We start from the raw sequence: 1,520 nt of genomic DNA, 5'->3' as shown, positions 1-1,520 counted from the left end.
CCCTGCTCAGCCAGCGCGGCCCCCGACACGCTCTCGGGGTTCCTGGAGAGCCCAGGCTGCGGCCATGGTGTGTGCGTCCGGTCAGCTCCGCGCGGTGGCTCGCCTCTCATGGGGAAGAGTGACCGCTCGGGAGCGAAGCCGACGCCCTGGCCCGCCCCGCTCCACTCAGTCCCCGCCCAAACAGGGACTTGAGATTTTTTTCTTTTTTGTGTACACTTTAGTTTGTGTTTGTTCCTGTGTGCACTACAGTGAGGGACAGCAGCGGGGCCGTGCGGAGAGCCCACCTGTGTTTATGACCTTGTAGGAGTGGACATTAGAGGTTGCGTGGCGCAGTGGGAAAAGCGTTGAACCTGGAGTGAGGAGCCTCCGCATTCAAATTCCACCTCCAGCTCTTCCTAGCTGTGTGATCTTGAACTAATCGCTTACTTTTCCCGGATCTCAGTTTCCTCATCTGTAAAATGGTCATAATAGGATCCAGAGCTGGAAAGAACCTCAGAGGCCCTCTGGAACAACAATTTTACAATTGAGGAAACTAAGGTCCGGGAAAGTTAAGTGATTTGCACAAGGACACCAACTAGAATTTGAACTCAAGTCCTCTGACTTCAGAAGTAGTGTCCTTTCCACTGGACCGCACTGCCTCAACGTTAATAGAGCACTGGTCCTGGAGTTGGCAAGACCTGAGTTCAAATATGACCTCAGACTGGTTGGACAGATCACTTAACCTCTCTCAGCCTCAGTTTCCTTCTGTAAAATGGAGATCATAATAGCACCCCTCCTCCACCCCCTGCCAGGGTCGTTGGGTGCAAAAACAAGATAATAGTTGTAGGGCATTATTACCGACCTCACAGGGATGTTGCGAGGGACAAATGAAATAATTATGTAAAGGGTTCTGAAACGCTAAAAGCATTATTACTATTATTGCTCTGTGCACCCGTGTGCACATATATCCGAAATCTTGACAGCTACCTACTAGTAAGTAGCGTGAGCCCTTTGATGTTTAACCTAGCCTAAAGGATCATGGGATTTAGGGAAATGGAAGAAGGCTTCAGAGCTGATCTCCAATCCCCTCGCTTGACGGGTGAGAAAAATCTACGGCTGAGCAAAGTTGAGTGATTTGACAGCAAAGAACTTTGTCCCAAAATTCAATTAAAAAAGATTGAAGCCATCTCTCCACACCTCAAATCACTTCATCATCTCTGACTCCTCTCTCCTTTGTTGCAGGCTCAGAGGATGAGGTGGCACCAACCCCTTCAGGTGTGATCCTGTCTCCTCTGTAATTTATCTTCTCAATTATTCCCCTTCTCACCTGAATTTGTGTGTGTGTGTGTGTGTGTGTGTGTGTGTGTGTGTGTGTGTGTGTGGCGATTGGGGTTAAGTGACTTGACCAGAATCACACAGCTAAGAAATATTGTGTGTCTGAGGTCAGATTTGAACTCAGGTCCTCTTGACTCCAGGGCGGGTGTTCATCAACTGCGCCACCTAGTTGCCCCCGTCTTTTTTTTTTTTAATTAACCATGTTT

Source organism: Vombatus ursinus, unplaced genomic scaffold, assembly GCF_900497805.2.
Source record: "Vombatus ursinus unplaced genomic scaffold, bare-nosed wombat genome assembly UNPS02013708.1, whole genome shotgun sequence".
In the NCBI taxonomy this organism is placed as follows: Eukaryota; Metazoa; Chordata; class Mammalia; order Diprotodontia; family Vombatidae; genus Vombatus; species Vombatus ursinus.
The sequence above is the reverse complement of the archived record's forward strand: the minus strand, read 5'-3'. Positions refer to the sequence as shown.